Genomic DNA, 16,175 nt, shown 5'->3' with positions numbered 1-16,175 from the left:
GGCCTGGAAATCTTTCGATTTTACGGTCTGCTCTATATAAGGCCATTTTCCACTGAGGAAAAAGCCATATTAGCCTTGAAGCTATAGGCTGTTTGGTGTTTCAATCTTTTTGTGTGTGTGTGTTGTGCGAGTGATGATAGTCGGATTTCATTTTGTACCCATCAAAACTGTTTCTCCTTCTGGCGTAGTATGCCGTCTCCGGGATATAGGATAAGTGTTTTCTGAAATAGTATGAATGTGTGATGCAAAGAAAGCATTTTATTAATGGACAAGAAGTGGAAGAAGAACGTTTTCCCAACGAATGGTTGAAACTTTTATGACAATACACCACCATACTTTGTTTCTGATCAACATGATTGAAAATTGAGATTCATGTCAATTACGAGACCCAAACTAATTCCATCAAGGGGGAAATTGCCTTTTTCTTTTTTGTTTGTTATAAATCTTTGTGGATTCAAGAAGTCACAAATACGTGTTTCCTATTCGTATGTTGAACAGAAGTAGATTTGCTTTCAAAAGCGTTTCGAGTTGCAGAGATTTATGTATTCAACTTGAGAGTGGTGTCGCGGATAAAGGCGGCGGGATAAACTGCCGGCCATTTAGCTTTATTAACGAGTTGACGGCGAAAGCAAACTGTCAAGCATGCAATTCTTCACGGCTTTACGCAACCACTGGTAGAAAATAGACCAACGCATTCATCCTTCGGAGGCGTGGTGATGTTACCTTTTATGTCAAGTAAAAAAAAAGTAGCTTTCAAACTTCACTCCCAAGAACTCATTTTACTCAGTCATCATCCCTCGTAGAGTGATGACTACTTGACCAGATTCATGTCCTCTTTATTCATAGAGTTGGCGAAGTCAAAATTTCAACCATAAAATCGAAGCCAACGAGATTATTTCGTTATCTTAGATTAATTGATCGAGGGGGTCAAGAAATTTGCATTTAAAAAGTTCAATTTTTTTTTGTTTGAAGAGAGTTCATTGACTGAGTTCATTTCACTGATTCCCAAACTATGAGATAGTACTACTTAACCGTGCACATTATGCATATACCTTCTAAATATTCCTTTGGGAAATTTCTAACATGGTATATGCAGGAAGGAATTGGTACGTTCAGTAACGTGTTGTTTGAATGTTTATATGCGTGGCCTTGACGTATTTATATTGTCAGAGCTTCTCTTGTTTCGTGTTACAATGGAGATGCACCCTGCCTTCATTTGCATATTTCTTACATTTAAAATATATTTATTTCAGTGATACTGCACTCCACAAATCGATAATTTATTTTAGATATTTTTTGTTGGTCCGAAGATCATCGTTTCGTTATATTGTATATCTTTTCAGAATGTGCATGGATTATTAAAAAATCTGTTGTTGAGTTATCCATTTAATTTTACGCATTCATAAAACTAAATAAAAATATTTACTCGGCAAAATGTCATTGTGACACAATGACTCTCACAATGAGTGACACAATGAGCGATCACTCACCCCTGTAAAGGAAGCAGATGATCGCAGAGTTCCAACGATCCACAAAGCCTATCTCTTCCACCCGAGTGGACAATGTGGTCTTCCTCGTCGAAGGTCGCTGGTCGAACGACACGGTTTCTGAACTTGAAATTCAATCAAAAATCAAAGAGCAAAACCGAAGGAACTTCATCCCCGTCTCACCATCTTCACGAAACGGGAGACAGCCTTGAAAGGCACATCTCATCAACCTGTCTCTCCTGACGAACGCCTGAACTGGAGTACAGGTGGAAGCCTACGTTTTATGGCAGCTCTGCTAATTCAACCAAAGCCTCACCCTCCAAATGAAGCGGTAGAAGTGGAGAATTCTTCAATCTCTTCAAGGATCGGACGATGGTGGACCTCCCAGGTGAACTACCACGTTGGACAACCACGCTCGCAAGAAAGACCCAGCTGCCTCTTCGGCTAAAAGCCGGAAGGTACACGTTTAATCCAACAGCTTGACAAAGGAATCAGTTCTCTCAGAAATGTCTAAGAAAGTAATAAATCTGAAGTGGGAAATGGTGTCAGTCAACCAATTGTATAACCTTCATCGCTGGAACTCTAGGAATACGACTCAAAAACGTTCTTTATATAGTTAAAAAAAACAAGAAAATTCCACTTAACATTGATGCGACAGTGGGCTTTGATGGGCTTTCGACAGTGTGTTACACTGGCCATTAATAACAATACGGTGAAATATTTATGCAACAATGATCATGGAAAGCAATGGATACTCTGAATTCTTCTATTGATCCCAGTTGTTCACAACACTTCACCTGTAGAGATATGGAGAGATCCGTTCTGTAAATTCCATGTAAATATTTGTAAAAATAATGCGTGTGATCAGATACTGACTTACCAGTGAAGTAAAAACTTGAAGTCAAGTACTACATAGAACATGCACATAGAGATAAAACACGGAGAGCCATTCTATGGTGATGGGTTTGAATTTGAACTGTCATTTTCAAATGGTGTAATTGTTGTCAAGTCACATCAAGACTACCATCTTACATTGAGAAAAATGGTTTTGTGCAGTCCAGATTGAAGGTTTGGACCATAGCGGAGATAGACTTGAAAGGCTGGGGAGATGGGCATTGTGATGAAGACTGGCGTGGGGGGAGGGGTAGGAGGGCGTGATGACGATCATGATCCCGTCACAATTCATATACTTGCATACTCATTATATCCATCGGGTAGCCATTGACGCCGGGGGAGGGGGGCATTGCCTGTATCTACGACTATGGTTTGGACAAACTAACCGTATTGGGTTATCTGCAAAGCTATCAAACGCAGTAGGGTATTTGACCCGACAATCAGGTCAAAATTATTTTTACATTTTCAGTGCGCTATTTTGTGCTGAAATATCCACTAACTTATTAAAATACCAAAAAAAAAATAGTTTTGCGGGAAAAATTATATAAAATACGAATATATGGCAATGTATTTTGACATAAATTATGTAATTCCCTCAATGATGAGTGAAATTCCTAGATAAAGAAGAAAAAAATTCCAATTGATGTAAAACACAAGTACGCGTTTATTAATATTCTCTTGGACGTTGGGGAGATTCATTATTTATGCCTATTGGCATATTCAATTGAATTTGATAAAACTCGTTATTTATTTGCTGACAGTAAAATGTCGATACATTTTGGGTCGATTACATTTTTCACCCTTTCTTTTGGATCTAGCAGTATTCTCGAAATAGTTTGAGTTTGTTTTTTATCTTGCTAGTTTATGCCCACGAATACGATATATCTATTTTCTATAATATAAAATCACAAACAAACTCGAAAAGGGCCTGTTGCTAAGCAACCGAGTGACGGAAACTCTGTTACGGAAGTGGGTTCGATTGATATATCGATATTCACATTCATATATCGATATGATATCATATATCGATATTGGGTCGATATTCACATATCGGGACCCATTTGACCCATCGGGACCATGTTATGTGCATGTACCAAGAGGCTCCTACATCCTACAGCAGAGCCCTTAGGCTGGAATTTAGATTTCGAACCCCCAAACCAGCTTTTCAGGGGCCCCCCTGTGATTAATTTATAGTGTGAAAAATCAAAAAGTGAAAAGAATCGTTGTGGCCCCTGTCAGCCCTTCCTTTGTGGGGGGGGGGAGGTCCATGCCGAGAGGTATATATATGTGTGATATACACACACAACAGCAGTGCTCCCAACACAAGGTCGGGGTACCCGGGGAAGATTTCACGTATAAGTAAAAAGTTTTCATTTCCAGGGGCCCTTGATGGATCTCATTGTTTTCTTGCTGCTTTAACGTTGAAAAATTTCGATAGCGGAAGCAAAAGATATATCCAGTCTGGGGCCCCACCAAAAGTATGCGAATTGGTGTCCCGGGTAATTGGTTGGGGGCCCTGGATTTTATTCGTTGGTAAAACGAATACAAATGGAAATTTTTCATTGCACTCGCTCCGGGGGATGACCGACAAGCTTCCAAGTCGGGGGCCCCATGTTTACAGGTTTCATTTTGGGGGCCCTGGATTTTATTCGTTGGTAAAACGAATACAAATGAAAATTTTTCATGGCACTCGCTCCGGGGGATGACCGACAAGCTTCCAAGTCGGGGGCCCCATGTTTACAGGTTTCATTTTGGGGGCCCTGGATTTTATTCGTTGGTAAAACGAATACAAATGAAAATTTTTCATGGCACTCGCTCCGGGGGATGACCGACAAGCTTCCAAGTCGGGGGCCCTATGTTTACAGGTTTCGTTTTGGGGGCCCTGGATGAATCTCATTCTTTTCTGTTTTAGAATTTGCAACAGCCGAAACCCGAGATAAAGCCAGTCTGGGGCCCCACCAAAAGTATACGAATTGGTGTCCCGGGTAATTTGTTGGGGGCCCTGGATTTTATTCGTTGGCAAAACGAATACAAATGAAAATTTTTCATGGCACTCGCTCCGGGGGATGACCGACAAGCTTCCAAGTCGGGGGCCCTATGTTTACAGGTTTCATTTTGGGGGCCCTGGATGAATCTCATTCTTTTCTGTTGTAGAATTTGCAACAGCCGAAACCCGAGATAAAGCCAGTCTGGGGCCCCACCAAAAGTATACGAATTGGTGTCCCGGGTAATTTGTTGGGGGCCCTGGATTTTATTCGTTGGCAAAACGAATACAAATGAAAATTTTTCATGGCACTCGCTCCGGGGGATGACCGACAAGCTTCCAAGTCGGGGGCCCTATGTTTACAGGTTTCATTTTGGGGGCCCTGGATGAATCTCATTCTTTTCTGTTGTAGAATTTGCAACAGCCGAAGCCCGAGATAAAGCCAGTCTGGGGCCCCACCAAAAGTATACGAATTGGTGTCCCGGGTAATTTGTTGGGGGCCCTGGATTTTATTCGTTGGCAAAACGAATACAAATGAAAATTTTTCATGGCACTCGCTCCGGGGGATGACCGACAAGCTTCCAAGTCGGGGACCCTATGTTTACAGGTTTCATTTTGGGGGCCCTGGATGAATCTCATTCTTTTCTGTTGTAGAATTTGCAACAGCCGAAGCCCGAGATAAAGCCAGTCTGGGGCCCCACCAAAAGTATGCGAATTGGTGTCCCGGGTAATTGTTTGGGGGCCCTGGATTTTATTCGTTCGTAAAACGAATACAAATGAAAATTTTTCATGGCACTCGCACCGGGGGATGACCGACAAGCTTCCAAGTCGGGGGCCCCATGTTTACAGGTTTCATTTTGGGGCCCTGGATTTTATTCGTTGGTAAAACGAATACAAATGAAAATTTTTCATGGCACTCGCTCCGGGGGATGACCGACAAGCTTCCAAGTCGGGGGCCCTATGTTTACAGGTTTCATTTTGGGGGCCCTGGATGAATCTCATTCTTTTCTGTTGTAGAATTTGCAACAGCCGAAGCCCGAGATAAAGCCAGTCTGGGGCCCCACCAAAAGTATGCGAATTGGTGTCCCGGGTAATTTGTTGGGGGCCCTGGATTTTATTCGTTGGTAAAACGAATACAAATGAAAATTTTTCATGGCACTCGCTCCGGGGGATGACCGACAAGCTTCCAAGTCGGGGCCCATGTTTACAGGTTTCATTTTGGGGCCCTGGATGAATCTCATTCTTTTCTGTTGTAGAATTTGCAACAGCGGAAGCCCGAGATAAAGCCAGTCTGGGGCCCCACCAAAAGTATGCGAATTGGTGTCCCGGGTAATTGTTTGGGGGCCCTGGATTTTATTCGTTCGTAAAACGAATACAAATGAAAATTTTTCATGGCACTCGCACCGGGGGATGACCGACAAGCTTCCAAGTCGGGGGGCCCCATGTTTACAGGTTTGATTTTGGGGGCCCTGGATGAATCTCATTCTTTTCTGTTGTAGAATTTGCCACAGCCGAAACCCGAGATATAGCCAGTCTGGGGCCCCACTAAAAATCTGCGTATTGTGTCCCCGCTACTGTATGTGGGGCCCTGGATTTTATTCGTTGTAAAATTGATAAAAATGAAAAATTCTCACAGGGGGGTGTCCGACAAGCTTGCAGGTCAGGGCTTCATGGAAATGTTGGCAGGTTGTAATTCGGTTCCCCTGAATGTATCTCATTGATTTTTGTGGTTTAACATTGTAAAATTTGCAACACATCGGTAGCCCAAGATATATCCAGTGTGGGGCCCCACTGAAATTCAGCGAATTGAATCTGGGGACCCCCATGGGGAAGTTTTCTGGGGATACTTGATGAATCTCATTTGTTTTTTGTTGCTTTATTATTATTTTCATTAAAATTCGCTTCTTTAGTAGGCTGGTGCTTTCACACGTCCCTTTCCCCTTTTCCATAGCACGCTGATGAAGTGGGACGAAATAAACAAGATATGTCCGGGAGAGAAGTGGGGGGGGGGGGGGTTGGCCGCCAAAGGCGGCAGGGGGGCAGAGCCCCCCTAGTATATATATATAGACAGAGTCGGGCCAAATAGGAAGAGTGTACTGTTTCTTCTCAGAGAAGAAACAGTACACTTTTTCTTCGCTGTTTTTAAAATTGTGCTGCAGGGACGAGTTCTTCCTTTTATGTTTAGGGCTTGATTTTCAGATAATGCAGCTTCAACAAACATCGACAAAGCTTTTAATGGGTGTCAGTTAGTGTTTAAACTAGTACCTTGTTGAGTACTGATATGTATGTGTGTTTCTCTGCTTATCTCTATCTTATCCGTAACTAAACCTTTCAATGATTTTGCAACTTGATTTTTGCTATCTGCTCGTGACGTCACTCCCGCATACAGCAAGTTATTTTTATGTCTTTTGAATTTCCGTTATCACATATTTCCGAGCTGCTCCGTTTTCATTTTTTGGAGAACTTTTATTGAAATATTAAATGACTACAGCGTGATCTATCGATGAAAAATATAACAATTCTGGCAATGATGGATTATCAGGGTGGAATATTTCTGCACATATCTGTAAAAAACCACACCGACCATAAATAATTTTAATTTTTTTTAAATTATTTTTTAAACATTTTATATATTTACTAGCTGTGCAAACAAACTTAAGGTATAGTTTATGATATACATTATATCTTTCAGTCATACGTTTTTGTCAAATGACTTGTACGTTGCATCAAGTTGATGGCCGTCTTCATGGGGAGAACGACGCGAGTGATTCGATACTTGCAAGCAAGGGAAGCCACCACTATAAATCTCTGCTAACTTTTCCGATATAACTCTGCGTCTTTTGAGGTAACGAAAGTAAGGTGCTTTGTATCAGTCCGGGGTTGTGAGCGGTTCTATTTATCTATCTATAATTCATCAACAAAGAGAGAGCTTCCAAGTATCTTCTAACAACAGTTTATTACTGTATTTTTATTTCGATGTACAGTAAGTGATCTATCTCGTTTTGTCAGACAACAAAAATCGGACCATAAAGGAGCTAATGGGCGGTATTAGTATCGGGAATTACCGAAAGAAGGCACCAAATTTCATATTTTATTGTCTACTAACTATAATTCCCGGTGCTGCCCGGGTTTTCTTCAATTACTGGGAGAATTAAAAAGGTGATGAAACCATTATGAAGGAATGAACAATAGTACGCAATACCGGCAGCATCAAAGAAGTGACAAAGTAAATGCATATGCATGTCTGAAACGCGTTGTCAAAGTAAGCATTCCGAAAGTGATTGTTGAGGCCGAGAGACAACTGTTGTCCGACAGTTTTTCGCCTATTTCGGCATTTGTCCAGGTCTGACCAACTTTTAAAGTAGCCTATCGTTCAAGTCGGGTTCCTGTTTGGTATATATACAAAATTTGATGACGATCAGTCTAAAATTGTAGATTTGTATAGCGAACAGGCAGACAGAACATCAATTTCATATACAGTCGAACTCCAAGAGACTGGAGAAATGACTTCGTTGTAATGAAATTTCGTTATAAAGGAACACCAGGTTTTTCCATTGTTCTTATGCAAACTTATCTGGGGATTTAGAAAAATGTTCGTTAAAACGAGATTCTCGCTATAACGGTATTCGACTGCATATAGATTGAAACCTTTGGTTATGCCCAGACACATTATAGTTTTTCTTAGATATACTTCTTTGAGCATTCTATTTTTTTCGCTGATATAAATTTAATTCAAAAATAATCTTCGTTTTCAACTATCATCAGTACAAGTGTACAAGTTTGCATAAAGTGGTAATTGTTGATCGATGATGAATTTTTGACATTGATACAAATTTTATACTTCGGGCCTTCTCCGTACAATGATCTGAATATTAGTCAAATTTTTTAATTTTCAAAATAGAAGCAAAATTTTATACAGTAGAAACTCGATTATCCGAGCCAATGATGAATATTAAAATTTGCATAAAAATCGATTTTTGACAAAAATGTAAGTGTATTGGGGCACCAGAAGAAATTAATTGGAAAAGTTTTGTATTTATATGCTAGTATTCTCTTTAAAGACAACTTTTACACCATAAGTCGATTCTTTTATCCACATTTCGATTTGTCGATCCACCCTAACCTATACCCAAGGAGCATATTCCCAGTATCGACTGTAGTTGGCTGTCCATCTTTAAATGCGAATCGCCACTCGACAGTGTCCTGTCCTTTGGTTCAAATGTGTGTGCATAATAAGGGCTGCCATTTCAATCCGGTGAAAAAAAAAACCTGTTACGAAAATTAGGTCTTTCCGCAAATTTTGGTTTTGTAATCCTTGGGTCAGTAATCTCATGCTGCCAAACCGGAAATGTCAAGATATGCTCGAAGCTTCTAGATTTGTCTAGAGAATCTCTTTTGATCTTTGAGAAGTGGCGCCACCAAATTGGTACAACGAAATAGAATTCTCTGGAAACTATCCCTCGACGGTTCTTCAAAAATTGCGGAACGACCTAATTTTCGTAACACTTCTTATACACACACCTTCACGAATTGCATCGGGATGCTATCTATGCATTTCGAATGTTTAAATTAATGTAATAAATACAAATTTACATCAAATTAACGTAATAAATACATGTACAAAAAACAAACAGAATTTAATTTATTTCGTCGTTTCCCAGCCGAATGAGGCTGTCTGACGTCTTACAAATAGCCTTTCTGTGGCGTTGTGAAGGAGAAAGACAAGTCTGTACATGTATGTGTAAAGCATGAGTGTGTGTTTGTGTAGAGTAACCAAAAGTCCAGTCCAAAGTAAAAATGTAGTATGCGCTCTAAAAGAGCACAATAAGGGGGAAAATAAAAAAAAAATTAATATTTAAAAAAAAATCGTTGGTAGACAAAAACCATATAACACGTGCAATGCAAGACATATAGATAACACATACGGATACAAGAATGAGTACAATATACCAGTGGCGAAGTAGATAAAGTGGGATATATAATAGGATGACTTATACAGAACAATAAAAATAGAAATGCACAGTATATATAAATGTATATATTTTCAAATCTATCTCTTTTTTCTAATTCAATTCAATTTTTTTTTAATTAATTCCTTTATTTTTATTTTTCTCGAAAACATTTATATTAACATATTACTTAAACATTATTATCAGTAGAGTGTGCAGTCAAAGTGCAATACCCTTTTTGGTGTATGGTATATTGTTCTCTGTAATGTTTCGTAATTCACTATCTCATTGAGATGGCCATATTCTCTCGTTTCTCATAGTGGGTTGTAGACAGCTCCTTGATGAAGCCCAGTATAAGGGGTATATCCAGGTCTTTCCTGATGTCAGGAGACCTTAGGATCTTGTTTTGCTGAGATTGTAGTTTTTGCATGTTGCTATGTACAAAAAAGATTCTCATTATAAACACTTAATAAGGATGTCAAATATAACTAAAATACAGCAACCAATAGAAAAGCATACATCCTAAAATAGTTGATAATATATAATACGCGTGTATAAACAAGGACTCCTCTCGTTAATACAAGATTTTCGGAAGACTGGTTATGATGGTGATGATTTAAGAAATATTCTCTGTCTCGACGGGGAACCCGGTCTCTCGTTTACCGGACACGAGTGCTTTACTCCTAAGCTATGGAAACAGATAGAATATTTCTTCCATGGATTTCGTCCCTCTCGAATGTAGAGATGAATTTCCTTTTTAAATCATCGCCATCTCCGAATATAACCAGGATTCCGAAAATCTTGTATTAAGGGGCCGTTCAAGTATTACGTCATCATCGATGGGGGGGGGGGGTTGGATAATGCTTACGTCATCAGCCACCCTTTATGAAAAATGAGTTGGGATTCAGAGGGGAAGAGCTCATGACGAAATTTTGCTGCCAGGGGGGGGGGGGGTCAGCGTTTCGCTGACTTTTGCTGAGGAGGGGGGTCAAAAATGGCTAAAAATTTGCTTACGTAATTCTTGAACGGCCCCTAACAAGCGAAGAGGACATCCTTGTCTACATATGTACCTCCATCTGGTGGCCCTGATTTCATTTGCGAGCTGATTGCTGCCGCCGTCCATTGCGCGGAGCCATTCAATATACAAGGTGTCCCGTAACTCATCAACCTTCCGTCGTAGAGGTATGATTCCAATTTAAAAAAATGTTCAACACGCGTTCTAGAATAACCTTGTACCAGTTTTGAGAGCGTATTGGATTGGATTGTATTTTAAATTTATTGGCGCAAGGACCAATTTGGTCAAACTGCGCCAAAACAAATATAAAAATAAGAAAAATGTCCTTTTGTCATGTCAAAAACTAAAACTGTGCATGATAAAAAAGCAACATGAAACATAAAACAATGACATAAATTGTAAAAACTATAATTTGTCGTATAAACCAATGGCTTTGATGAATTTAAAAATTGTTTTTTAATAGAAAAATAATAAAAATTTAATAAAAAAATAAAAATTGAAAATGAGAGCATACAGTGTGTAACAAAATTAAAATTTACTATTGTCGATATTTCTTTTTTGTTACACTAATAACATTTTTTTCAAACATATTACTTATACAACAAACATATTTGTAGTATATCTTTTCAGCGTGTGCATGGATTATTTAAAAATCTGTTGTTGCTGAGTTATCCATTCGATTTTAAGCATTCATGAAAAATTAACTGCAAAAAAATTATACTCAGCAACACGTCATTGTCAAATAATGACACTCTGACGAGCGATCCCCTGCAAAGGAAGCAGATGATCGCAGAGTTCCAACGATCCACAAAGCCTATCTCTTCCACCTGAGTCGATAATGTGGTCTTCCTCGTCGAAGGTCGCTGGTCGAACGACACGGTTTCTGAACTTGAAATTCAATCAAAAATCAAAGAGCAAAACCGAAGGAACTTCATCCCCGTCTCACCATCTTCACGAAACGGGAGACAGCCTTGAAAGGCACATCTCATCAACCTGTCTCTCCTGACGAACGCCTGAACTGGAGTACAGGTGGAAGCCAACGTTTTATGGCAGCTCTGCTAATTCAACCAAAGCCTCACCCTCCAAATGAAGCGGTAGAAGTGGAGGATTCTTCAATCTCTTCAGGGATCGGACGATGGTGGACCTCCCAGGTGAACTACCACGTTGGACAACCACGCTCGCAGGAAAGACCCAGCTGCCTCTTCGGCTAAAAGCCGGAAGGTACAAATTTCAATCCAACAGCTTGACAAAGGAATCAGTTCTCTCAGAAAAGTCTAAGAAATTAATAAATCTCAAGTGGGAAATGGAGTCAGTCAACCAATTGTATAATCTTCATCGCTGGAACTCTGGGAATACGACTCAAAAACGTTCTTTATATAGGATTTTAAAGCAAGAAAATTACTCTTAACAGTGTTGCGGCAACAATGGGCTTCCAACAGCGTTGTATACCAACCACTAATAACAATGCGGTGAAAAATTCATTCAAAAATATCCATAAAAATAATGGTGTTTCTAAATTCATTCATTGATTTTAATTAATAGAGTGATTTTTTAATAAATATTGAGTTAACTGAGGTTCCTAAAAAGCTCATGCTGACTCATTTGCCATCTTTAAACGGAAGTGTGACGCGTCAGTATTATCTGTATAGCTAATCACTGTTCTTTATCCTGCTTTTCTTAAACATTAGACGTCACGGCAAAACTGTTTTTTCCCTAAGAGGGAAAACTATGTGTCCGCATTTCTTATCAAACACCTTAAGTTTGTATTTATTCAGAATTCCTGTAAATCCGTCGAAAATGATGCGATTGATGAGTTCTTGCTTACAAGTGAAAAGTAAATGGGAAATCCAATTATATATAATGCACGGCACACGGCAGGACACAGAGCTATTCTCTGAAGATGGAATAGATCAGAGCAGTGAACGAATGATTTCTAGATGCATAGTCGAATCATATCTACTTATAATTAAGTTAATTGAGTAAACACATCAACAAAGTATATTAAAAAAAAAACAGATTTGCGTACTCTAGGTCAGTGGATCTCAACCTTTGAAAGCCCGCGGCCCGGGAAATCTTTTTTGCGCAAGTGAAAGGCCCGGTCATGCACAAGCTAATGAGAAATTGATGGGAAAAATGAAACTGGGAATCACTAACGGGGCCCTATGTGACTAGTGTTAGGGCCCGGTACTCGGACGCGTCGCAGCGGATGGGAAACACTGCTCTAGGCCGCAGCAAAATGGTCTGGTAGGGAACACACAAGCTACTGGAACCTTGATAATTTTGTCCATCTCCAAACCGTCCGCAGTTCATTTAATTGGTACAACTACTACTGAAGTATACACGGATCCTTTAAAGATTTCCCTGGGGAATTTCTAACGAATTGTTACATGCTGAAATGTACTCTATGTTCTGAGTGTATGTGTGGTCCTAACGTATTTATGATGCTTAAATACCCCTAACGTTAAATTATGCATGTTTCGTGTTCAAGTTGTGCTCCTTATGTATCTTACACATTTTTAAGTTTGAACGGCCAGTGTCCCTCCTCTTGCATTTTGGGGATAATTGGCATTGTTAACATTATGTATTCAGGTGAGTTTATACAGTATACAAGATTCTCCGTAAGTCCTAATGTGGCCTTTATCTCATTAACAGTTCGTCGTAGATGCATGGGAAGAAGAAGTGTATATCGTAGCAGTTAGGAAAGGAAGACAAACAATGCTTCTTCCATCCTTTTATACAGTTGTCTTCCAACTTTTCTCAGTTTTTGAATTCGAATATCACCGCAAATATTGCACTTAGAAACATAAATTTTTTTATTGGCCTCAGTGCAGAGACAGAGCAAAAATTTTCAAATTGGAAGTTAGACGACAGAGGGACCATGTAAAAACTTATATTTTGTATATTTTGTGACACACATTGTTTTTTCACTATCAGTACAGGGTGATTTTTGGACATATTTTGAGCATTGTTTTAATAGGAACCATTCCTCTACGACAAACGGTTGTTGAGATAAAGGCTACATTAGGTCTTACAGGACACCCTGCATTGAAAGAGATAGAGTAATGTAGGGAAAAAAACTGATCAAAGGGATTTTGTAATAAGATCGACCCTTGAAAGATATTGGTGTCTAGAATTGGGATCCAGTAAGAAGTGGCGATAACAACGGGAGTTGAGCTGGAATCAACGGTGATCCAACTTAGTCCTAAGATAGATTTTACTAGATAAACTTAATAATATCTAAAAATTTATTATTAATTCGGTGATTGCTGGAAGTATATTGCATATTTTTGCAATCGTTTTCAGAAAAATTTGCGAATCTCTTATAATAATTAATGAAGATGTGTTGAAAAAAACTTTGTCGGATTCGGATTATTCGTGTAATTTGGAGAGGGAGGGATTATATAGGTAATATAACAGTTATAGTGAACATCAAATATAGCGAACTATCGTCAAGCTTTTCTTAAGCGAAGGACGTCAGGGACCAGAAACTCATTTGACATTTTGCCGTTATTCGATCATTTTTGATCATTTGATCATTTTTATCGCACCACGGTCATTTTCTGCACACGAGGGCTAATTAGACCGGGACCTACAATTTATTGCCGGTTCCGAACGGCAGGCTTGTTTTTTATACTCATCGAGAGGTTGGTACGCTAACCCCTCGATGGGGGACTCCCTGCGGTAGCAATTTCTCGCTGCGGTCAAGTCGCCGTTTTTTGTCGTACCCCTGTCAGGAAAGTTTTCTGACAAGGACGAACCGGGTATCGAACTCGCGACACCTCTAAACATCCTTTGGTACTTTAGACGAGCATCTTATCGACCTGGGCTACCGCGCCCGCCGTTATTCGAACAGCGACTTATAGTCGAGCTTGATATTTTTCGGCTACTTCAACTTCAAGGTCAGAGTTCTGAGGCAATTTCGCCTGCAAAAATAATCTGAATCCTTGATCCCAGTGGAGAATGAAATTTGAAGTTAGTTCCATTGAACGAACGGGACGGCCAAATTTGCGGGAACGACCCATAAAGTCATATGTGGGTACCCTACATGAGTCATTTTCTGACTCACGTATGGGGAAAGGTTGTACAAATGTTCCCTCTCCATTCATAAAAGTCCGTGACTAAAAAATTCTGTAAATACCTGATCGCTATCTCCCGGTGAAAATGTGACAATTCTCTGCGATATAATTCTTTCAATAATAGGAACACAAGATTCTTTTCCACATACTTTTAGATACGTATAGCTTGTTTACTGTCTAAAACTCTGTGATTCTTCAATTGCCATACATATTGTATCAGTTAATATTAAACTGAAGTGTTGTAATATAGATACAAGTATATTTTAAAGTTGATTAGTGCTCAATATCTGTGTTTCGTTCTTAATGAGCAAAAACTGAGCGTTTTGCTCACCTGAATTCTTATTTCGAACACCATCTCTGAAATCTTTCGGAACAATAAGTATGATTCTTAACACACGGTGATTATAATTAATGTTCCCTACTCTGAGTAGTTTTTCTCAGAAACTGCTTACCCGAATACAACCAAATTTTTAGGATATCTTGATGGAGAAGAGATTTATGAAATATATTTTTAAAAAAATGTTTAATTTTCGACCACCAGGTGAAAAAGCGGCGCTTTTTATTGCATTTTACATTTTCCCATGGTTCATACAACGTATATAAAAAGTTTCAATGTAATATGTCTACTACCAGAAAGAGCGCTACATAGGTCTCAGTAGTTTGTTTTCTGATACTGTTCAGACCAATACACACTATCTACCAATAAGTATTTGGACACCTATGCAAATGACGATATCTGCGGTCCTGAGATACGTCACGCCCTCCGCCGGTATATATCGTGTAGGAAACAACATCGGCATTAGTCGCATGCAAGATGCCGCGCAGTTCGGAACTCTCTGATTTCGAGAAAGGTATAATTATCGGGTATCACAAAAATGACCGATCCTTAAGGAACATCTCTAGCGAGCTGAAGTACCCAAAATCGACAGTGGCCTATGTGATTGTCGGAATTTGCCCCGAGTCGGCAGACTGGGGCAAATGGAGATAGAGACCGACGGGTGCTGTCCAGAGAAATTCGGAAGAACCGCACCCAACCGATGGCCCTCATCCGCGAGGAGTTTCAACAGGCATCCGGGAGTATTGTTTCAATGAATACCATCCGTAAGGAAGCACATCTGATTGGTTTTCATGGTCGTGCTGCTGCCCATAAGCCTTTGATCACAAAGTCCAACCGCGTTGCTCGGTAAATGTGGTGCAAAGCACAACGAAATTGGACCGTAGATCCGAGGGGGGGGGGGGGTTCTGAATGGGTTCTTTGGAGCGACGAATCAAGGTTCACCCTCTACCGTTCGGATAGCAGGGTCTGGGTCTGGCGTCTGCCTGGAGAACGTCTCCTGCCAGAATGCATTGTGCCAACAGTCAAGTTCGGCGGAGGTGGAATTACGGTCTGGGGGTGTTTCTCCTGGTATGGACTGGGACCCTTGGTCCCCATTCATGGTAAGCTCAACGCCGATGCCTACTGCACTATTTTGGATGACAATGTGCTTCCTACGTTGTGGCAGTTTTACGGGATGGACCCCCTGTTACTTCCAGGACGACAATGCCAGCTGTCATACTGCGAGGTTAACCAAGGCTTGGTATGGTGCCAATGGGGTTCATCGAATGGACTGGCCTGCCCAGAGCCCAGACCTGAAACCTATCGAGAACCTCTAGGACGAGTTGGATCGCCGAATTAAGGGGTGCCCTACCCGTCCAAAATCGGTGAAGGAACTGACATGTCTTCTCCAAGCCGAGTGGAAGAAAATACCACTAGCCGTTCACACAAGGACT

At 40.1% G+C, this 16,175-nt stretch overlaps 1 protein-coding gene across 1 annotated transcript in view; it reads left to right on the top strand.

The window, feature by feature from the left end:
- The window catches only part of Trpm (transient receptor potential cation channel, subfamily M), a 343,617-nt gene that overhangs the window by 34,353 nt on the left and 293,089 nt on the right, over positions 1–16,175 (top strand). The window lies entirely within an intron of this gene.

Source organism: Pholcus phalangioides, unplaced genomic scaffold (genome assembly GCF_987345545.1).
Source record: "Pholcus phalangioides strain wild (caught in Gottingen) unplaced genomic scaffold, Ppha-v1.0 ptg000018l_1, whole genome shotgun sequence".
NCBI classification, from domain to species: Eukaryota; Metazoa; Arthropoda; class Arachnida; order Araneae; family Pholcidae; genus Pholcus; species Pholcus phalangioides.
The sequence above is the reverse complement of the archived record's forward strand: the minus strand, read 5'-3'. Positions and strand labels throughout refer to the sequence as shown.